The sequence below is a fragment of the Diadema setosum genome, chromosome 19, assembly GCF_964275005.1.
Source record: "Diadema setosum chromosome 19, eeDiaSeto1, whole genome shotgun sequence".
Taxonomy (NCBI): domain Eukaryota; kingdom Metazoa; phylum Echinodermata; class Echinoidea; order Diadematoida; family Diadematidae; genus Diadema; species Diadema setosum.
The window spans coordinates 22,101,665-22,126,291 of NC_092703.1; the positions used below are offsets into that span (position 1 = coordinate 22,101,665).

The 24,627-nt window shown below is 37.3% G+C and overlaps 1 pseudogene; it reads left to right on the forward strand.

Annotated features, from left to right (window-relative positions):
* The first annotated feature begins 3,568 nt into the window (after window positions 1-3,568).
* Window positions 3,569-16,573, forward strand: LOC140242339 (uncharacterized; annotated as a pseudogene).
* Window positions 16,574-24,627: the final 8,054 nt, after the last annotated feature.

Below are 24,627 nucleotides of genomic sequence, written 5' to 3' on the forward strand. Positions count from 1 at the left end.
TTTAAATTTACTTTCCAAAACAGCTAAAAAAATAATGCTTTTCATCACAGATATATCTTGGTTACAGGTATATAAGATGCATGTTCTTTTCTGAGGGATCCACGTCTACAAACTGGTGTGCTTTGCAGTAGATTAATCCTTTCCATCACTACTTATTTATGTCGTTTCTGTAAAGTATGGTATGCATTATTTGATATCTGGTATTATGCATTCATTTGCAAACATCTTTGCAGTGTGTATACTTCTTTGCATTTTGCTTGCATAATTTGTATCATGTATCGTCTTTTGTTCGATTGAAACAAAGAAAATGAATTGGAACCAGTAAAACCATAAAGCATTTTTCAATGATGTGTTCTTGAAGATTTGATTCCTTTTCATTATACATATCTCTTTCATCAGCATATTGCTGCCTCTTCTATTCTGTCTTTTTTTTTTGACAGCACATCTTGCATTATACTTCATTTATTCAAGCGTATGGCACAATGTGCCTGGTTGATACCGTTTGCTGACTGTTATTTGTATAGGTAGTCACCCGGGGCGAACTACGAGGAGTCGGCATCATTCGCCCGTTTTCTTGTAGGTGGGTGGGTAGGAGGACCACTTCACCGGGTTGACACCCTGCTCTTTGCGATGAGTGAATGAAGTGGAATATTTTAGGTGCTTGAGTCGTGGATTTAACTCACACACGAGACCCTATCCGAGGGACAGAGTGTTTTGCCTCTTGCTAAAGGGGGGAATGCTGACGACACACAACATTGCTCAGTGAGACTCGGGAATCGAACCCGGTACCTTTGGATCTGAAGGCAGACGCGCTACCGACATTGTAATCATCATTCCTGTCTCCAAGGCGCACGCCACAACGCCCGACCGCAGTGTACTTAAACAACGACAGAAACAACAGCAGCAGCAGCAGCAGCAACAACAACAACAACAACAACAACAATAATAATGATGATGATGATAATAATAATAATAATAATAATAATAATAATAATAATAATAATAATAATAATAATAATAATGATAAACAACAACATCAACATTTTTGTCAAATTTTTCATTCCGATACAGCCACATGCGGCGGAATTTGATCGTGTATTTTAGGTCCTTTCATAACTGTTATAATGTAGCGAAAAGTTCTGTAATGGCAATTCGTGACAGGAATATATTATTATGTAACAAACTATTTTCATTATTTCAAACAAGTTCTCATTCTGACCTCACTTTCATCTCGATTTTTTTTTCTAGCTTCTTTTTAGTTTCTCTTCTTTGAATTTATGTCACTACATGTCTTACAGAATAAGAAAATATCAGCATTCTGATAGGGGGGAAATTGACAAATGTCCATTCATTTTGTTCCCACAAAGATGTCACTAATTCTACAAATTATACAGTGTACTATATTTTCCCCTTTCAGTCGTGCATCACTGTGTGGGATCAGTCACGAGAGGGCAGGCTCACATTTCCATTGGAGATCGAGATGGATGGAGCGAGCGGAGGAGACTTGTACCAAGGTATGTCATCCAGGATGATGAGGGAAAGGCGCCGAGGAGACGTACGCGCAGTGTCGATCTTCCGAATCATGTACACCACCCATTTATGTAATTGCAGTCGCGTGAATATTAAAAGCAGTCTGTGGTGTGTCCGATCCCGTGAGTCACTGTGGAACATGCATGACAGGAGGCAAAATTAGCCTAGCGTTCTGGAGGAGAGGAGTGACCTTCGAGGTCCGTAGTATAGGTGTCGGGCACGCTGGGAAATTCATTGAGTGCACTTGCCTTCTGGAAGCCAGGGCTCAACACTACCTCCTATGTACTGTATGCGTAGGGAACTGTTTTACACACCAATCGGGTTTAGGTAGATTCACGTCCTTCCCAACAACAAAGTGCAGTGTTTATGTTGAACTGTACCGTAGGCCTACACAACGCCTTCGCGACCCGGCTCCATCGGGGAGCGCGCAGGCTGGGTGCCCGCTGGCCTCCTCCAACCCGCTGAACGACTTCAGTGGATGTATGTGTTCCACCATGCCTGTGTCAGGTAACTGAAATGTGACTGACTGCATTGCCACTGCTGAGTGTCAGTTCTTGTATCGAGGTCCATGCCTTCTCTGTAAAGCAATTTTATCGATTTGTAGAATGGTTCATGGATAAGTTTTGAGCTGCATGCTGATGGGATTGTTGCCCGACCAGACGTTTCACAGCGACGGGACTGTCTGTGTATACTGTAGGCCTATAGCCCTAACCGTGTTACACAGTATGGCTATGGGATAAACTGGTAGTGATAGAAAGCTCTAGTGCTACCCCGAAACATTTTCTGAAGCCTAACGTGACTTAAAAGTTTTAATAAAACCATCCTCTGTTGTCATAGTAAGATTGGTAAATATTCAAACACTTTGAGTATTAATGTCCCTCCTACCACGACCTATGAACCAAAGTTGAGTGTTGCTCTACCAGGGCTGATCAACGTACACCATCAAGATCAAGATTTGACAAGCCATAGTCATTAGGTGCAAAATATATCTGTAAAGTGATCAGTGTAGTTTTGGTTGAAATGGTGCGGGCTGACTGACAGGTCTTCAACTTTTCTTGTGTCAGAAACCTAAGTCTTATCTGCTTGTGAAGATTTGATCATACAAATGTACACTTTTAAGATGAATTTACTGTTTATTTGATGAAGATTGTTTTTTGGAACGGCTGAGATATCCAATGTGAAAGAGCCATCTCCCAATAGAAAGTGGGACTTACCTTTTATTAAATTGCAGGTCCACTTTATTTTACTTTGCTTTTGCATGGATTTCTCTGCACAGCTCTTTCAAAACTGATCTTCATCAAATACACTTTGGATTTCTCATAGGATTTTATGATCTGTAATATTTCGCGTTTGATAAGTGGTTTCTAATTAGGCCCTATCTCACAAAAAGTTAAAATCTCAATCTCCCATCTCAGCCAAAACTATACTGCACCCCTATATGGGCTAGTTATGGTAGGCCTACACACCGAGTTCAACTATGTACACAGTGCAGTGCAAGATTTCTTCTGTGTGGCTCATTTGTATCAGCAGATCATTGAATAGTCATCAGGATGATCTCTGTCATCTTCAAATAGTGGTATGTTACATTTCTGTTATAAAATGAATGTGCAGATTGCCAGTCTGCTACAAGGCTAAAATTCTTTTTAAATTCTATACTCGAGTATAATATATCAATATGTTTCTCCCTTTAATGTCTACAATATGTCATTTGGCCTTTGATTGTATTCTACTGGAAATATTCTGTTAAATTATCTGTATTTATGATTTTTGTATGAATACCATTTATTTTGTCATTGATTCTTTTGTACATCAGTGTTTTAATCTTTTAATCAATGTATATGAGTGATTGAATTACTCAATTTCATGAGTGATATTATTTTCAAATATTGTTATAACCTTTGCTTCATATTGCAGTTTGAAAGGTGGAAATTGAGTCCTACCCATGCGCGTTGAGCTGCTAGCTGTTGGTGTAAATACTGTGCTGTTGGATGGTGATGTTGCCAATCTTCGCTACTAAGCAAGAGGGAAGGTGTGGAGGATGGCGGCAAATTTCAAGAAGCATTCTGTGGTGCCGTACGGATGCCTCTACATAGGTAAACAGGAGTATGAATGGGTACCCAGTAGGATGAGAAATTTTATGTTGGTTGATCAGCATGTGCGCTCCTGTAAAACGGCTGCGACTGACTGGAATGCTCCCCAGGGAGTGGAGAATGAGCGCTGTCAGTGCTGGTTGGAAATAATGTATTCAGTGACCGGGGAAATAATAGTCTGTAAAGCGCATTTAGATACTTCACAAGTGTGAAATGCGCTTTATAAAAACCAGCTTATTATTATTATTCTTATCAAACTTGTGTGAACTGGGACACTGGGATATTCATTACAAACTCTCCTAAAACTACTACCACTACTACTACTACTACTACTACTACTACTACTACTACTACTACTACTTCTACTACTACTACTACTACTACTCCTGGATACTAGTCAACACAAGTGTTACCTGTGTGATATTAACCTACACAAAACTTTTTAATTACTTACTTTTACTACTACTACTACTCCTGAATACTAGTCAACACAAGTGTAACCTGTTTGATGTTGACCTACACAAAACTTTTCAATTACTCACCGGTACTTTTACTACTATTACTACTACTACTACTCCTGAATACTAGTCAACACAAGTGTAACCTGTGTGATATTAACCTACACAAAACTTTTCAATTACTTACTTTTACTACTACTACTACTACTACTACTACTACTACTACTATGGTACTCCTGAATACTAGTCAACACAAGTGTAACCTGTGTGATATTAACCTACACAAAGCTTTTCAATTACTTAGATATAACTCTTTAACCTTCTCATTCTCACAACCTCAAAATTCCATTGATAGTACCTTCTATCAGATAGTAAGGAGAACTGAAGGAATTTATGGTGAAATAAAACTTCTATAATATGGCTGCATTAATTGTCAATGTTGCTCTAAAATGGACACATGTGCATAGAAATACAATGTGTGAAATAAAGCTATGATGCGATTTCTGTTGGGCAAGGCAAAAATGAAAAATATTAACCCAAAAGGTCCACCGACAGTGTTAGAATCTCAGTACATATCCGATCTTGGTTGCTACCTAAACTATGGTGCAATAGCAGTATCCTGTACCAGCGACCATGCGAATATGATGAATTGCATGCAGCTTGTTGGAATATTATACTACTGCTAGGGCATGATCAATCATTAATGTCCTACCTACCTACTACTGAACGGGAAGGGCGCTTCAGGTCTACTACAAACAAAATTATTTGACACGTTTAATCTCAAAATACTCCAAACCATGTCATTATCCTTTCAAATGGCATCAGCCAGAAAAGTTTCTTGGTAGACCCTCTTGATATAGCAAATTCCAAGTGGTGGAAGATGAATTTGAGTCCTTTTGATAAGTATGTGCTACCTTGAACTGTTTGTGTGTCACAGTGCAAGCCCTCTAGGTGTTAGCTGTGTGTCACATTATTCTGAGACTGCAATGCATGAGGGCTTTTGGAAAACATTCTGTTTTTCAAATCCATCCAACTTTCCAGAGAGATGTTTAATGCTACTGTAGAAAAGCAGTGAGCAAAATAGTGGGGAAAATTGCAAGCTTTGCTGTGATGTAAATTTTTATGACAAAGCTATGGCTATTTTTCAACATTGCGAACCTAAAATCAGACAACAAAATTGCATTCTTTGTCATGATTATTTACACACGTATACACTATTTGTATGTCTGGGAGGCATGACTATTTAAGGCATAACCTCAACAGGAAATCAGAATTTACTAATTAAAAAAAAAAAATACCTATAGTTATCAAAACTGCATGCCATGCAAGCTCTGTGTACTGTGGTGTATTGATCACTTTGTGCATGGTTTGTGTGCGTTTTATGTAGCATAATATGTAACATTGGCAAGCCATCAACTCATCCTCAGGTGTGCAAACGTGGCACATAAAGAGTTAAAGAACACACAGACCATCGTGCATGCTGTATACGCCAAATATTTTGTGAGGTTTTTATTTTCGCGAATTTCGCGAGTGGGGTGTTATTTGCGAAATTAAAGACACAAGAAAATATTGACTCTGATCCCAATGTGAATGTTACGTGCGCGTGTACATTGCTCCATTCAGTACTGGACTCCACGATCGCGAATTTAACCACTCGCGAAATCGTCTGGAGTTCCCGGTTCACGAAAATTTAGACTCGCTAACTTCGAAGTATAAGCGTATACAGTACTTGGCTAGCACTAACAGCATAACCTGCAACAGTAATCTTCTCTTACAGAGGATGTGGACTAGTTGATTTAAAGGGGAATGATGTCTATTAAAATACATGTATATATGTGTCCATGAATGCAGCAATATCAAGAGAACATATCAGTTTTAGTTTGAGGAAAACTGGACAATCTCTTAAAAGATACAATGATAATTTTTTTTTTTAAGTTTCAATGAGGCCATTGCATGATGAAAAGACTACATTAGTTTGTGACAGCACTGCAGGACAGAGATATAAAAAATATTTGAATAAATATGTTTGTCTACAGGTGTATCAACTGCACTTTTGTATATTAACCACATGTCCTCTGCTTTTGAGGCTTTTCTAGTCAGCAAAAAACCTTTGGTTAATGCAATGATAGATTTAAACAATACAGCCGTACATGAAAATAACTTCCTTAAACTTGTCCACATTGGTTGATTTTAAGGAATACATTGATAACATTTGACAAGAAACCTGTTCAGTGTGGGATTCTTTGAACAAGTCAGTTGTAGACCAAGATGCAGCTAAATCTAGTCAAGTGTAAGCTTTCTTTACAGCTTTTGCTCATTGGTTTTAGGCAGTTTGCTTTGCTGCTATTCCTTTGCCTTTGCCTTTTCCAGTTGACGAGGTACCCCTGGATACTCTATTATGCTATTGTTATCTGTGTATATGGGGTGGGGGGGGGGGTATTATTCAAAAGGTATCATCTTTTCCATATATCTTGTTCCAGGGAATGGCTTTCTATGGCATGAGAAAGTCTATGGCTGGAACGTAGCAATTGTGTTGGATGCACATCAAAATGAAGTCCTTTTGTGCAAATTGTTTGGTTCATCTCTGATTTTTTTCCTAAGCCCTCAAGGCCTTTTTTTTTCTTTTTTCTTTTTTTTTAAAGGTGAAGGGATGGGAGTGTTTAAATTGTCAGTTTGGCTGTTTTGCAAAGAAAGGTTTGATGAACCCAAGATGATATCATGAACAGTCGTTTGGAGTCATTTCTATGCTGCGCTGAATACAAATTTATGGGCACTTCCCTGAAAATAAGACTGTTCAGTACGCAATACTCTGTTGTTGTTGTTGTTGTTGGGTTTTTTTTAATGGCTTTATGAATATATTCCCTTATCTTCCCTTCCCATTATGGTATCCATAGGCAGGTATGGCATGGCTTTAATAGTGCAGTAATATTTTTGAATGCCAAAAACCCTATAACGGTTTTTTTTTTTTGGTTGTTTCCCCCCCCCCCCCCCCCCCCCCCCCCCCGTCTGTGGCTACAGTCAGTGTGTGATGTTTTGGCATTGAATTTCAAAGTTAAGTGAGACTCATGCATATTGACTTCAAAATTGTTCTCTTTTTTTTTTTATGTTTCTGTTCCTCTCACACTGAGGACTGTATTTGCTGTCATTGATGTTCGAAACAATATTGTATCTTTTATTTGGTATATGTTGTATTCTTTATTTGGTATATTCTGTATTTTGTTTGCTATTTGTTGTTGTTGACATGTTTGAACATTTAATATGCATATCTGTTCATTTCTGAAGCACCATGAGCACTGAAAGGTGGACCTGTGCGCTATGGATACAAGTAGCCACTATTATTATTATCATTTATTATTATAGCATGAATATTTAGAAATTATAACAAAATTTTAGTGTGCTGTCAATGAATTGCCAAAGATCAGGATTATCTGATACTCCCTTTAACTGTTTATTAAATCCTGTAGAAGTGCATGTGGTTGTGTGTGAGTCAGTCTGTTTCATTCTTGGAGGGTTGATAGTCTATCCCTTATATAGCATTTCAACTTGTTAATAGTGGTGAATGTGTAAGTTGTATGAGTTCTATACTTATTTTAAAGCTGAGAATTTCTTCTTCCAAAATTTGACCTAAACTTATAGAAAGTTTCATAGCGTGACTCCAGTTTTGTATTCTGTTACAAGGACACTCTAAATGGTGACTGCTTTTGCTCCTGTCAAGTGGTCTTGCAAAGTGTTGCTCACTGACCTGGACCTTTTCCACAATTGATATGTCCTTGAGTGGATGCAAGACAATCACCCCAGGTGAAGCATCTACACTGTACTGGTACTATTAATTTGTTCTTGTGGTGTCCAGTGGGAAATTTAAGCACAAGTACACCACTTCTTCTAAGCTGCAAACAACAACAATTTGAAAAGAAAAGATGAAAGGATCTCGAGAGGTAGACTAATACAGGTATACACTTCCACTATCTGGATTCTGTCGTAGATGAAATAAAATATCATAGAGTCATATTTGTTTTCAGGACTTTAACCTTGTTTTCATTGCTAAGACAGTTTGTACACTGTAATATTTTTTATTGTTTTTTTTTCTTTTGGTGAGATTGAAGTGCAGTGATTTGCATTAATCAGAAGTCTGAATATCTAAATGTCTACATGTACATGTGTACAGTTGCTATTAAAATTGTTTAATCAAGATACTGCTTTGAATGGGCAATATTGTGGCAACATTTATGCATGTTGTTTTTATGGCTTTGATGGGACAAGACTTTGACATGTGTGTCCTGATACTTTTATACCAGACAAAAACTTTGTTGAAACTTTGTCTTACTGAAGGACAATGATTATTTGAAGACATGTATAACAAAATGTAGCCATAGGTATTTTAAAGCTTTTGATAACCATGCAGTGAAACTATATTGTGTATAAAGGATTTTGTTTTTGTTTTTAAATTTGTTTTTGTTTTTGTTTTTGTTTTGTTTTTTTTTTTTTTACAGTAGCTTAGTATCTATCAAAGGAATTTGTATACAAAGTGTTACATACATGTAGTATGGTCACATGCTGCCAGAGCTTTGGCCCACTATACGAATATGATGGCACTGCCCTCTAGGGCTGATGCAATGGCCAGATTGTGAAACACCTGGCAAAATATTTTAAAGGGTGTGTACAGTTCTGGTCCAGGTGAGGATTTAGCATTGAACGTTTTGCGAGATATTCAGAAACCACTCTATGAGATGTCAAAGAGCATGCAATTCTAAGGGGTATCAAAAGTTTACTTGATGAAAATCGGTTTAGGAATGGCTGAGATATCCAAAAACAAGGTGAAACAAAGAGATCCTAATAAAGTTGTGGCCTGTCGCCTTTTATTATCATCACTTTTTTTGGATATCTCAGCCATTTGAAAACCAATTTTCATCAAATAAACGTTGAATCCTTCTTAAAATTACATGCTCTTTAATATTTCATAAGAGGTCTCTCATTATCTCACTTAGGAATGTTCAAAACATGAATCCCCACCTCAACCAGTACTGTACAGTCCCTTTAAATGCATTTAAGATTTACAGTCAATGTGTATCATGTACATGAACTCTGGACAGCGATCAAGGAAGCAACTATGTTCCCAATATTTTCTCTTTTCATTACTGACATTTCATTACAGAAATTTATTTTCATATTGTCCACACCGAACGAGTTCGAGCAGGGGACTATGAAACGGGCTCCGTACGTGTGTGTGTCCGTGTGTGTGTGTGTGTGTGTGTGATCAAAATGTTCAATTTGCTACTTCTCTGTCATTTATGAGCCAATTTTGATTCTGTTTGCTTTATATGATAGCACTACATGGGAGCTTTGAAACTTCTACACAGAATTTCAGCTGTGACCTTTGACCTTGACCTTTGACCTATATTGTACATTTTGCTACAAAATGCTACTCCTTCGCCATTTCTAACCCGATTTAAATTCCGTTTGCTTTATGTGATGGCACTAGGTGAGGGCTTCAAAACTTCTACACAGAATTTTGACCTTTGACTTCTTTGACCTTTGACCTTTGACCTTGATTTTTTACATATATTGTACATTTTGCTACAAAATGATACTCCTTCGCCATTTCTAACCCGATTTCGATTCCGTTTGCTTTATGTGATGGCACTAGGTGAGGGCTTCAAAACTTCTACACAGAATGTTGACCTTTGACTTCTTTGACCTTTGACCTTGATTTTTGACCTATATTGTACATTGGCTACAAAATGCTACTCCTTCGCCATTTCTAACCCGATTTCGATTCCGTTTGCTTTATGTGATGGCACTAGGTGAGGGCTTCAAAACTTTTACACAGAATTTTGACCTTTGACTTCTTTGACCTTTGACCTTGATTTTTGCCCTATATTGTACAGTTTGCTACAAAATGCTACTTCCGGCGGGGACATATATTACGCACCGCGTAATTTCTACTTTTCCTCGTTTTTTCAGTGAATGGAATATGATGCTATGTGCTTTTTTGTACATTTGAGCGTAATTAGTATTACATTTACAAATTGATCAGAACAAAATTTGTCATTAAAACTAATACAGTAGGAAATGTGTGTTTGATGATGCATGCAAGCACGTCATGGCATCCAAACTTGTTTGTGATATTTGTGAAAGTTACAGTTTTAACAAGCTACATTTGTATTTGTCAAAATTGTGAAAATATGTGTTTGTGTTGAAGTATGAGGCATTACAGACATGAAGATAAGCCATCTGAATTCTCATTTGTCAAGTCATCACTGCTAAAGTCATTTTAAATATACTGAAGCAATTTCTTTCCATCCATAGATGCGTCTTGGCCGACTCCCTCGCTTCCATTACATTCTCCCTGGAACCGGACCACCGCAGGAGTCTGCTGGAGTACAAGTTGGAGCGGCTCTGGAACCGAAACCACCCAGCGCCCACCCCGATCCTACCTTGCCTGTCGGTTCGCACTGCCTTCGATGTCTTTCTATCCGTGAAGCGGTACCCCCCTGGCTCCGAGATCATCTTCAGTGCCATCAACATCCCCCAGATGACTGTAATCGCCAGGTACCATGGTCTCAAGGTGGTCCCACTGGATATCAATGCTGAGACTCTAGCTCCAAAGGTAAAGCCTGCTTATGCGTGTTTATGTGTATGCATGGGGGGGGGGGGTTGTACATATTTATGTTTGTGTGTGTGTACGTTTCTGTTTCTGTTTTTGTTTGTGTGTGAATGACAGTGCATGCATTTCTTTTCGTTGGCATTAGTCACAAAAGGATGAAACATATTTTGTTGGGTTCCTTGGTGCCTCTGCTTGTTTTTTTTTTGTGTTTTTTTTTTCTGGTAGAGTGATTTTAGTTGTAATTATACAGATGAGACCACCTGAATATTGCTTCATGATGTGATAAATTGAAAGATCATGGGTCACTTCATAACCTACGGTTCTTGTGTTCTAGTTGTCGGCCCTGCCAGTACCACGTTTTCAAAAGTGGGGGGCCCACTTGGGGGTTTCATAGCTAACAAGCAAAAAAAAAAATAAGAAAGGAAGCAAAAAAGGCCTTCAGCGCAACTTGTGGTGGCACTTTCGGGTTTCTTCAGATGTCAACCAAAAAGAAAGAAAGAAAAGAGAAAAAAGGTCTTCATTGATGATCAGTGCAATAGGCTTTACCGCGCTCACACTTCACACTTCAGATGAAATAAATCTTGTCTACATTTTCATGTGTTTTTTATCAGGCAGTCCTTTAGGAAGCTTCGGACAAGCCTTTGGATTGTCACAGACAACCAGTGTAAAGGACATATATACACTATACTGTGGTTTATTAGTGCCAAAAGCACATTTTCTCTTGATTTTCTATGTTAGGTTGAATATCTTGCCTCACTCATCAACCCAAAGACGGTTGCTATCTTGGTCGCTCACATCTATGGACACTTGGGAGACATAGACGCCCTCATCCAGGTTGCTAGGCAACACAAGTTGACCATCTTGGAAGACTGTGCAGAGAGCTTCAGCGGGACGCAGAATCATGGTCATCCCGGAGCCGACGTCACTTTCTTCAGCTTCGGCATCATCAAGACGTGCACAGCCTTCGGGGGTGCCATTGCTGTAGTGAGAGACCCCGCCCTCCGGGAGAAGATGCGTACACTCTACCACTCCTACCCTGTGCAATCTCGGAGCGTCTACCTGAGAAAGGTTCTGAAGTACTCAGCGGTGATGACGATCGTCAACTCGCCCTCTCTCACCAGGTTTCTGACCCAGTTCATGAGTGGCCTTGGGTTGGACCACAGGGAGATCATCATTAAGCACATCCGAGGGTTTCCCACCAACTTCATCGACAGCATTAGGATGAAACCCAACATCACTCTGCTCTATATGATGTACAGAAAGTGAGTTGACTGTATAGCCATACTTTGTGTTGATGATCACACAACAACGACATTGTAAGCTCTAAACTCATGTGAAGTGTGTACCAGGTACTTATAGTTGTAATAGCCCATTATTACCAGACATATTTGTGTTATTAACAATGATTTGTGAGGAGAATTTGGATAGTTTCTCTGACATATGAGTTGGAGACTGACATTAAACAAGGATGAGCAAATGAGGCACCCAATCAATGTACACTGCCTCCTGCTTAATTACAGGCTTGTGTGAAAGAAACATCAAGGTTAAATATCAGAAATTAGATGTGAAATTTAGTAGTGAAATCAAACTGATTTCTAGTGGGATGGAATGTTGTTGGTTTTTTTTCTCTCTCTCTCACTTTTCTGTCTGTGCAGTCTTACTTTTGATGTCTAATTACTGTAAATGTCTCTATAAATGTAGCCGAGAAAGGACACATTTCTCTACTGACCTAAAAGCATCATTTCTAAATTTCTGCCATTTATATCATGTGGAAATAATGATGAGCTCAGACTTTGGTCCAATCCATTACAGCATAACTTATAATGGCCTGTGGTTTGTATTTCAGTGTGAAATCTGCCTGGGGCAAAACATATTTTATAGTCCACCCATCTATTTGTTCCCTTTCAAACGTCCATCCAATCTGTCAGTATGTACTCAGGGTTCATCGTTTTTGATTTATTGATTTGGATTCCAGTCATATTCCACACATGTCACAGTCAAGTAAAACACACTTTTTTTTAGTATACCCGGTGCATTTTTTTTTTTTTAAAGGGGGGGGGGGGTGGGGGAAGTAGTAGTTTGTTTGTTTTTTTGTTAGCAATATACATGTAATACAACTTTTTATAATATTGCTTAAATTGAACTCAGTCTTGTCTGGAGCAACTTATTTTTCAATAGGGCCCCATTTATCTATTTTTTTTTTCATAATGAGCAACAACTGACTAGTTGAGAAAGTGTGCAGTCATACAGAAATATATACTTTTTGAAGGAAATGACCCAATTTTGTAAAAAAGTAAAATCACCAAGTTACCATCAAAACAACAATAGAGGTATGCATCAGGCATCTCTCTCTCTCCTCTGACCATGACATGGTATTACTGTACGAGCTGAAATTTTCGCGGTGGTTTTATTTTCGCGAATTTCGCGAATCGCCTTTGAACCGTGAAAATAACAACACACGAAAATAACAACGTGCGAACAGATAAGCACAGTTAGACCTCGCAACCGCGAAATTAACAACACGTGAAAATGTTCTCCTAGTAGCAATTCGCGAAAATTTCAGCTCGTACAGTAGTAGACATCTTGGTGAATGTTTATCATCTTCAACATACGGTATCTGCTTGACCAAAACTTTATCCCTGTAAGATTTTCAGGTCTTTGTATTTCTTTGCAAACGACTCATGAGGTGCCTGTAATCAACGGTAAAATACAGCTAAGTAAAAGCTACGTGTTGTGCAGAGATGGTAACAATACGATTTTATAGTATTTACCGGTAGTATGATAAACAGAGTAAAATACGATTATGATATTGCCTCTTGAAAGTACAGCTTTTCAAATTTCAACTGAAAAAAAAAATGAAGCCAATATAAACTGCAGAAAATTGCTAAATCCACGTCATCATATAGAAAGATGTACCACTTTAATAGACATTGCATCAAAATTATGACCACCAGGATCCTGAGGGATCCTGCTGGTCATAATTTTGATGCAAAGCCTTAATTCCTGCAACCCCTGCAAAAACGTTGAACAACGAACCTAAACGGGCTGAAAATATGCAAATGCTTTTCAATTTTCTCATCAATGTTGATGAATAAGCAGCATTTCACTGGCCTGTTCTAACCAGGGAAACATTTTTTCTGACATGTCACTGGCCCAGAGCCAATGGGCTAATGGTGGTGTCAAGATTTCATTGAAATCTGATTTTCCTCTCCAAAATCTGATTTTTTTTTTTTTTTTTGAAGATATTCTGTCTGTTCCGTAATGTCAAGAAGTTGGCATTTTTGGTCATGTGGGGTAATGACTGAAATAAAGAACTGAAACCATTTTTTTCTCTCTCTGTCCATGAACAGATTGCTTCACTTTGACACAAATTCATTCATGCTTGGCAACATCAAGGCAGAGTTTGTGTCTGAGCGCCTGCCGCAGGAAGTCAAACAGCTGGGACTGCAGGCCAAGACACGAAATTACTGGCTATTTCCAGTTCTTGTTGTAAGTCAAATCCTGTTTTGAGTATGAAGAGAGATTATCCAATCTTGTTTAATCTTTATTTTGTCATCATAGCCTTCCTGTATATATGCCTTAACTTACAACTACATAATGTAGGCAAGGTCTTGAGATATTGATTGAATACTGATAAAAACAGTACATTGAATTATAGCTGCATGCCTGGACGCATTAGGGGATAATATGTACTAATATAAAAGTATAAGTGTAAGAAATAGATGAGAAAGTTTTAGGTTTAATCTTATCTTTTTTTCATCAAAGAAAATATACTATGATGTTTAACATAATAGTGACCCTCTACAACAAAAGGATCCTAAAGTCACTAATGGCTGAGCCGAGAAAATCAAGTTTGAAGTCAGATCATCAAAATTGGTCAAAACAATTGGATATTTGGCATAATTTTATAGTCTAATGTATCGTCTATCATCTGCCAAAATTTCAAAGCTAAATGATCATAGGAAAGGCAAGAAAATAGCATTATTCTTGCCATGATTTTCTGACTTTCAATGGAACAGAAACATGTCTGAAGATTTGGATTTAGTGCTGCAGCTAGACTCCACCCCTAGCAACAAGGGAGTGATCCTGTTGGTCAGTGTGTGGCATCCTGGTTACTGATTGGCCATGCGTACACTGCTGGCTCTAAGCTTGAGTGAATATCATGGAGGTTGCTAGGAGCATACATGTACCTCTTCTATTATCAAGTGGTGAATACTGTCTTTACCTCCCTTGATCACGATTGCATCAGAAGGAAAACTTTGAAGGCGTTTTTCTCGAAACGCTGATTTTCTAAACCACTCAACATGTGCTAATAAAATCATCAATATCCCGCAACCAAGTATTTTTATGAATCATGTTATATATGAAATTAAAATTGAAGAGTAAGAAAATAATTTTCAGAAAATTGTCCTTCCCCGATGTTCTGCAGTTGTAGCGGGTCACATATTATAATTTTACAATGGCCTTAGTATTTCAGCAGCTTCATAAGTCTGGTATTTCTTTAATTCTATTCTGAAGAAATCCATATCTAGACTGATTTGAAGATCAAAGAGACTGATGTAGGAAATTTTGAATAAATTTTGAGATTCAAGCAAGGAAATTCTAAGAAGAGAATATTTTAGTTGATCTGAAGTTCATTTAGCTGCTTCTGCATTACCAGTGACACCAGTCATGTGATGTTTGTTTTCTCCCAGAATGACCCTGAGAGAGTTGTCCGTGAGCTGAATGCCCGGGGTGTGGATGCTTACAGGGGTGCGACACAGCTCAACCTGGTTGAATTCAATCCTCCTTCTCTAAGACCCGATCCTCGGCTGGCGGCGCCCCATACACACGGTGAGGGAGTTAGCTGGGACCAAGCCCATCATGGAGAGTCTTCCAGTCAGAAGATGCCTTCTGATAGTTCTACGTGGGAGAACAAGAGCCAGTCGACAGTCCAACTTAGTCTGAGAAATAATGCTGGTAGTTCACACATCAGCAGCACTCCACGTTGCAATGGCCGCATCGTGGCAAGTGATATAGCATTTCGTGGCAAGGTTACGAGCAATAAAACACAGGCATCCTGTTCTGCAGAGGAGAAGAAGGATGAAAACACCAAAATGGGTGTGGCCAGAAGGGTGGGGCATGAAGCAGAGGGGCAAAGAAATCTGGATGGAGTTGGTCCACTAAACTCTCTGTCTTCCAGCCTTTCTGATTCTGCAGCTGAGTTAATGCCCCGAGGGCAGTATTTCTCTTCTCATTCCCCCCAAGTGTCAAATTCACAAGCATCCGAGGACCATGCCTGTCACTCTGTCCATGCACAGCTTCAAGATCCACCTCCCTGGCAATCAGACAAGTCTTCCGAGGACGGTGTTTCTGCGCCAGAGGCATCTTTGCTGAGGAACACAGATAGGCATCTCTCCCGCCCTAGTGCCTCCACAGTCTCGCATCCTCTGTCCGCACCCCCTTCTGATAATTTCACAGCGCTGGGATGCCGACGCCTCTTGCCTCCTGGTAGAATTGGCAGTAGCCAACATTCTCCTCGTCTTATCAAGCCAGATGGCTGTAGTGGTACTCCTGCACTCACCCAGACTTCCAGCTCACAGCAACCACCCTCCCAGCCCCAGCCCTCTGAATGCCTCCAAGAATCCAGTGATCACCTTCACTCTGGAGGTCGTCATGAAGCTGACAAGCCAGACAGAAAAAGCAGTTTGGCTGCTCCTGATGGGAAGTATCCAAGTGAAGCAAGGTATATCATTGACCACGTTATATATCTCCCAGTTCACAAGAACGTCTCATTCCACTATCTCGAACAGATTTGTAATGTGCTAGAGGAAGTTACTAAGGTCTTAAAGAAAGAAAAGAATGATGAAAGCACACATGCTGGCCAGCTAGGAGTGAGAAGTAAAATTTGAAATGGCAGTTTTTGCTTCATTATAGATAATTATCGTATCATTTATTTAGCTGCAATGTGTTTTTCATTCATGGTGCTGTCCGAATCCAGAAAAAGGCCACAGTGTTTATTCATGCGAGGTTTTCTGGTCATGTGTTTGTCTCGCGTCTTGTTACTGAGATTTAAGAAAAACCACGTGACGGATTTGTGTGGTGCATATCTTGCCCAGATATAGTGCATGAGATGAAGATGTGCTCATAAGATTTTGGGTAAAATCTCTCTCGGTCAAAGGTCACTAGTTTACAGCTCAAAATTGAAATGCGCTGATACTGTTGTTTGGTAATAAGGTAACAAATAGATTTTTGTCAAAGGTCAAGATCAAAGGTCACATTTAGTCTTGCAAAGCAAGGTCATTTCCAGTCAGTGATGATGTATGTTGATGGACAGAGTTTGAATAGATTTAAAATTATTATTGTATTAGCAAGAAAGTGGTGGTGGGTCAAAGGTCATAGTGAAAGATCACTGCACCTTGATTTAGGAATGTCCATTTATAATCATATTATCTGGTAAGATGGATAGAAATGTGAATGATTAGTTGCCTGTGGTGACAGCGGTGAAAGGTCAAAATTCAGCTCAAATATCATTTTCTGGCTAAAAGTTGCATTGCTTTCTATTTAAGTTTAATAAATGTTAAATAGATGTTGTAATGGATAGAAATGGCTTGGCGGAATTTTTTCCCTTGTACAGAAAGGGTTAAAGGTCAATTTCTAGTCAACAGTGAAGGTGAAAGGTCACATGGTTATATCAGATGATATACTGATCATTGACATGGGAAGGAATTCCAGTCAACTGTGTGCAGCAGTCATACATGTACATTCTAATTTATGGTTAGACTAACCAGCAGTCATATTTATTCAATTGTTGCAGGGAACAGAAGGTCTGTGGAAACGTTGCAATATTCATAATCCTATAGAGACAATTGTGAAATTGTTTAAACTGAAATTTGAAAATCTTTGCCATTCTTGCATGTTTGCAAACTATAATATCTCATTGCTCTTTCATAATGAACTGTGTCAAGCTGACTATCAAAAGCAATTTATTGAAAAGTATCTAACTGTCAATGCAAACAATCTCACTTCATGTGTTCACTATGTTGTTAATAGGTCTTTAACCATCAGTACACTATGCTTGCCACCAACAAGAAAAAAAAATGGTTCAGAACTGAAATACTGTAGATCGAGATGTGAATGTTGAAATATGATACTTGTAGTCAAATTGCAGTCAGCAATTTGATGAATTTGACACACGGATCAGAGTGGAAAATCACAACTCAGAAGAAAAAGAAAAACATCTCCCTCAGCAATCAAGTTCAGGGTTAATATGTTTACTATGAGAAACATGTTGATTTAATTTCATATATTTATTAATTTATTGCAACCATCTGACCATGTTCCCGTAGGAACTGGGCCATATGGCATTTTTTGTTTAAGGTTAAAACACACATGTAGAGAGCAATAAAAAACACTATTTTAATAATTTGTGTTTGTCTGTTGAATCAATCAATTCATCAAAAGTTGTAGAAATCCATTCCTCATATTTTATCTTAATTCAACAAATTTCATGAAGTTTTTCTACGTGTTAGTCACAGTATGTGGTACTTAGAGAGAGTGAAGCATTTTATCATACCTGCCAATTTTCACATGATTATTATGGTTTATAATCATGTAAAAGTTTTATCAAGTGATTCTATTTTTTGAGTTTTCTTTATTTGTCAGGTTAGGTATAATGGAGCGTGTATATTCAAGTACATAAAACTATGTATGCATCTTTCTATTTGCAGTTTTTACCTGCCAACGAAACCCATTTCTCCTGACTGCTTTTATCTCAGTGCTTAAATTTATCATTCATAGTGAGCTCATCATATATACATGTTATTTTTAAACTATTCACATTCAGTACATTCTTTGTTGGGTTGGATATGGGCAGGGAGGTGTAAGAAAAGGAGAGACAACTCGTTCGTAATTCATGCAAACACATGCTTGGTTTCAAAGCGTTACAATGGGATGTCTATCATTCCACTATACGCTTTGAAGTCATGCTCTGCACCGCTCTAGTTGCAAGGCGAAGTTCGGAGACGAGGAACGCATTTCACCTTTCGTTGAATTACAAACCTTATTCCCCCATAAAATTTTTAATGAAATACTCGAATTGATTAAAATTGTCAGTTTTACCCTGCATTTTGATTCGCTGCTCCAATTCAAGGTACACAAATTCATTGTTGAGAGAGAGCGAAATACAGTAGGGGCAAGTATTCTAGATGTGAGAGCGCTAGTCCCGATTATTGATGCTCTCTTTTGTCAAAGCACCTGATTTCCACCTGTAGTTAAGCGCATAACTTCTCGGCGGTGCCGCGCATCCTTCAAAGGAGAGCAGGAGTTGTCTCTCCTTTTCTTACACCCCCCTGATATGGGCTACTCTCTTCAAGTTTGAAAATATCATTTTAATGGTGACATGCTATACATTTTTTTTTTTTTTGTCTATTGAATGTAGCGACATGAAAGACTTTAATATTGCACAAACAAAGATGTGGTATTTGAATACAGGGTCAAGTATGTGACAATATTATACAATGTGATATTCAAGTGCTATAAGAATAATGCAGGTGTTGATGACTAGATTTTGTAGTATTATAGGTGATCAGAATGTAACATTTTATGTATCTCTTTCTCATTTGATGTAAGGGTCACATTTTGTCCAAAGCTACCTATTAGATTCTGTGATTTTAATATACATTTTAAAGATTAACTTTATCAATTTTATTTGTATTTCATTTGCAGGCGAAAGAAATGGAAATGTTGAATCTTAAAAAGTGTAGGTGGAAGGGCCAAGACAGAATATGATATTTGAATATTTTCTGCCTCAAGTAGACATTGGAGAAATATTCAAAATGAAACTTAATGCACAACACAATATAGCCTCTCCATTCCAATGCCTTTCACTGAAAATGTAATATGCACATTTAATGCAAAAAGTACAACTAATGTTAGGTTACCAAGTGATTTCCAGTTCTTTGTTTCTTATAATATTGTCATGTCATGGCATATCCATCTCTTTTTTTTATCATAGTACATTTATGAATATGTATTTTTTGAGAGAATCTGCAAGTTCCTTTTGTAATATTCTAATTTTTCAAAAGACAAGTCGAAATGCTCATGATTTCGAAAGATATTTGCCCTCAATTGTAATTTAGCACAAGAGGAGATGATGACATAAACAGCAGTGCCATTTTTTGTGTCTAAATCATGTTGATAACTTATTTTAATCCTTTCTGTGCTTTGAGTGCTAATTAGCATAGAAAGCCTTGGCATTGTACACAATGTCCAAAGTCGGTGGCTCAGAAAGGGTTGAGCAGAAGTGTGGTAAAGAAATAGGAAATTGTGACCAGAGAACATAAGCCTTTGACAGAACTGTCAGGTCTCACAGATTCTGCCTAAAGGCTCTCTGAAAACTGTTTTTACTCTTTCCATGCCCTGACAATAGACTGTAAGAGTCTCACTGATGCAAGGATAAACTTTGCCTGTTGAGATGTATGTAATACATTGGTATGTCGCGGATAACTTGTTGGAATCTTCCTCATTGTGCTGTATGAATGTTGACAGCCCTTGTATTTGTGCACCACACTTCTGATACCACACTATGATTTGCCAGTGGTGTTTCTTTTTCATTTTTTTTTTCCTTTTAAGTTGAACATTCAGGAATCTTTCTTTTTTTTTTTGAGTGCAATCTTTTAAGGCTCTGTATTAATGCTCAGGTTTTCATCTCCCTACAATTGCATTTTTAAAATATTCACTGTGTGTGCAAAAAGAAAGAAAAAAAATATTGCTGAAATTATGACAATACTCACTGCCTTGGTGCCTAACTAGTATATCGCTCTTTGTGACTGGCAGCTTTGCATCTGTAGTGCAGTGACATGTTCATGTTTTTAAATGATAGTGGCTTTTACTTTGAACAATAATAATATTTTGTGCAGGGAGTCTGGAAAAAAATGTTTTGTAATATCTTTGAGAGATGAACAAAACAACTGGTATCATGATAAAGTTAGTTTCAACACTGATTGATGGGTATTGTACTTTAATGTCACAGATCCATGAGAAATTGTTGATTTTATGTTAAGTTATCTTCAGTATTAAAGGGGATGGCTAGTAACTGATCAGTGGGAATCAGTGGGAATGCTAGGGGATGATTGTTCCAATCCTTGTAGGATTCATTTAAGAGTATATTATATATCTGTTGTTATGTGAAAATTATTTGCTTCAGAATGGTCTCATATTCAAGTAATGTGCAATTTAATGTTTCCAGGTTAACATGCCTGTACAGTGACGGGGCGATCGTTAACGGTTGAGATGAGGATTTAGCTTTTTACTTTGTGCAAGATACCTAGAAACCACTTTGGAAATGTTTGGAGTACACAACTCTAAGAGGAATTCAAAGTTTAATTGATGAAAGTCAGTTTTGAATTGGCTGAGATATCCAGAAACAAAGTAAAACAAAGTGATCCTAATAAAAGGTAGACCCCACCTTTTATTAAGATCACCGTGTTTTGAATATCACAGCAATATCACAGAAAAGGGACATTTGAAAACCAATTTTCATCAAATAAACTTTGAATTCCTCTTAGAATTATGTGATCTTTTATATTACAGAAGATGTTTCTTATAATCTCATAAAAACAGTTGGAAACCTGATGTCCCATCTCAACCAAAACTAAACTATCCCTTTAAGCTTGAAGAAAATGCTACGGGAAAAAAAAAAGGAGGCAGTGCTTCCCCCATCCTTGGCTAGGATCAGAGCTTCCTGGAGCTTAACAACATTCAGATATCTTTGCATATAGATTGGAGGGATTTCATGGTCTTTGCATATATATTACCAATGTCTGCTACATCTGTACATTATGTACTTCTGAAGTTGAAATGAGTGCTATTTGAAGCCATGTGCATTTTGCTTCTTAGATGTGTTACTTATTTTAGAATGCCCGTTAGGGATTGTAGCGCATTGATTATTCCCCCAGTCTGAATAACTTGAGGCATTTTGTATTTCACTGTGCTGAGTCTAAAATGATGGTGTATTATTTTGATCACATACAACACTGTCAAGAGTTTTGAAAGTGTACATAGACAGATGTAACAGATACACAAGGATGTGCAACTTGGTTTTTACAGTACAATCTGATATGGGAGAAATCAGGACCTTTTATGTATGAAACTGGTACCAGTAATAATCATAAGCAGTACTGACAGTTACACATGAACACTGTGTGCAACAATATCGTATGACTCTGAAAAGAGAGTGTTTTTTTATTATGTTATCTCCTTGCAAACTGAATGATGTGGTATGGTGAATCTCATATATATATATATATATATATATATATATATATGAAGAGTTTGTTTGCAAAAACCGATAAGTCCATATTTGCCAAATGGAGATATTTGCGATTAAAGGTCAAGAAAAATAAGGAGAATAATAAGAAAATTTTTGCTTCTTTTGACCATAACTTAAAAAATATACCTTTATAATGTAGTGACCAATATATCATTTAAAAGGTATTATTTTGTACTTTATGACAGAGATCGTACTTCAAAATCTTCAAAAATGGACTTATCGGTTTTTGCAAACAAACCCTTCATATATATATACAAATGTATGTATATATATACCTGCAAACTGCTAACATTGACTTGGTAATGTGGGGGAATGGTTCATCATAAGTACACAGAATTTATAACATATAATTACTTCAGATATTCAATCACTGAAATTGTGGGTTGTAGGCAATATTATTTCTTCATACAGTACTGACATAGAGATAAACACATATATTACCAACAAATTGATAGCACTGGCTTTAGTATTCTATAGAATGGTTCATTATGGGTATATTCATAACAAATATTTCTTGACATATTTTTATTTACTGAAATTGTGGGTTGCATGCAATATTTCTCTAAACAGTAGTGTAACATATTTGACTGTTAATATCATGGTTTCATGTGGTCCCATAGCATGGAAATGTATGCAGTAATCTGGAAAGAGGTTTAACCAAAATTGCACTGAACTGCTTGAAATTGGACTGCAGCAGCATAATATGGAAGACAGCATGGCTCTGATGATATTCACCATTTTCATTTATCAAGACGCTGTAGAGATTGTAACTACTGTATGCTACTGTATAAGCTGTTATTTTCGTGAGGGTTTAATTTTCGCGAATTTCGCGAATCTCAGTTGGATCGCCAATTTAATGTCTCCATGCGCCCTGTTATGGTACAGTATTGATGGAGATGAGAATTGGGCTTTTAACTTTTTGCGAGATACCAAGAAAACACTTATGATATAGTACAGAGCATACCATTTTGAGAGGAATTCAAAGTTTATTTGATGAAAATCGGGTTTGGAATGACTGAAACATCAAAAAATAAAGTAAAACAAAGCGATCGTAATAAAGTGTGGGTCCCACACTTTATTAGAATTGCTCTTTTTGGGATATCTCAGCCATTTCAAAACCAATTTTCATCAAAAAAATGTTGAATTCCTCATAGAATTACATGCTCTTTCACATTTCATATAAGGTTTTTCATTATCTCACCAAAAAAAAAAAAAAAATGTTACAAACCTGAAATTAGGTCTCAACCAAAACTATACGATCCCTTTAATAGTGCATTAACGTAAGCATCGGCGTCAATTCGCGAAAACAACATCTCGCGAAAATGTCTATGGCCTTGTCATTAACGAAAATATTCGTACACAAAAATAACAGCGTATACAGTATACCATGAAATGCAATTATGTATCATGATTATTATAGCCAGCTGAGTATGTGAAGTGAAATGTGTTATTGTTTGACAGGGATGCATAGGCATGTGTTTTTATAATTTTATAGTTATTGTTCATGTGCAGGGTAAAATTATGGTATGAAGTTTTACCCTTCTGGGCTAACATGTCAAACTGCCAAAACCATTACATACATGATAGGTTGCTGGGCTTGTGGGAGTGACCGAGTTGAATTCTCATGAAGTAAGTTCATAGTCATTATCAATAATTATATTTCGTGTTTATGTTATGTTTATGTGTATAATACATTTGTTTTCTTGTTTTGGGGTTGTTGTTGTCTCTATGCGAGTTGACTCTGGTAGATAATGACAATAACGATGTGTGATTATTTATTCATTGTTTATATGACAACTATGGCTATTTGTGATGGACAACTATTATGTAACCTGGGTAATTATGTACATGTATACTGCAATTAAATTCACTTTGTTATATTTATTGTCGCTCAAATTTTGTGCAAGAATCGAACTACAGTGTATATTTATCTTGCTGGTATGCAAGTTATTTTGCTTCTTTTTTGTTCTTTGTTTCCTGAAGACAAGTCAGTACTCCGTGTTTAAGGTAAAAGGGTCATTCAGAAATTTTACCGTATTTTGTGCAACCATTGCTAGCATTTTATTGTTGAGAACATGCAGTTGTCCGATTTGTATTAATTATGGTGCTTATATTCTTATGGTTTTGCAGCTAGAGTGGCGACGTTTCACACAGGTTTACTTGTTAAATCGCTCTGATGATATCTGGAAATAGAAATATTTATTGGATTGTCTGGTATATAAATTTCGCCTGTGTGGCAACACACTGACTATATATGCTTTATTTATTGTTGTTGTTGTCGAGTATTTGGAAGTGTCTCGCAGAGCTGCTAAGTACATGTAGTATTTTTTTGACACCAGATTTAAACGGGCTTCTTTCATCAAAAGGAAGAAAATACTTAACAAGGATTCGTTCTTAATGCAGTTTGTATTATCATGCTATTTTCTTAAATTTGCCATATTTTCACCACAAAAAAAAAACAATTTCTCCCACAGAATGTTCTTTTTTTTATTTCTGTTTCTTCAAGGATTAACATGCCTGCCCATGTTAAAAAATTATCTGCATGTAGATTTCATGGTCATAATAGTGCTGGAGAGTTTTCATTCTTATCTGTTTTCATTTTATTTTTTAATGCAATGTAACATAATTCATTAT